This window comes from Austrofundulus limnaeus, unplaced genomic scaffold (assembly GCF_001266775.1).
Source record: "Austrofundulus limnaeus strain Quisiro unplaced genomic scaffold, Austrofundulus_limnaeus-1.0 Scaffold831, whole genome shotgun sequence".
Lineage (NCBI taxonomy): Eukaryota > Metazoa > Chordata > Actinopteri > Cyprinodontiformes > Rivulidae > Austrofundulus > Austrofundulus limnaeus.
In genome coordinates, this window is record NW_013953233.1 from 199713 (window position 1) to 200193 (window position 481).

The following is a 481-nucleotide window of genomic DNA, read 5'->3' on the forward strand; positions in this document are numbered from 1 at the left end:
AGGGGGCAGCAGAGCATCACAACAGTGACGTCTGGCTGATGGGTCCAACATTTACAGAGGAACGAGATAACACACACACACACACACACACACACACACACACACACACACACACACACACACACACACACACACACACACACACACACACAGTCTAGTACAACTATCTTCATGGGCACTGACTTCCATTAGTTTCTACAGCCTAACCCTGCCCTGACCCCTGACCCACCACCAGTATTTCCCTCCATGGGGACAAGACCTAGGTCCCCATAAGCAACAGTTGGTCCCCCTGTAGGTGTGTACGCTAAAGATGGTCCCCAGAGAGTAGGGAATACCTGCTCACTCACACACCACAGGAGTGAAGGAGACAAGGACAGAGGAAGAAGGAGACAAGGACAGAGGAAGAAGGAGACAAGGACAGAGGAAGAAGGAGACAAGGACAGAGGAAGAAGGAGACAAGGACAGAGGAAGAAGGAGACAA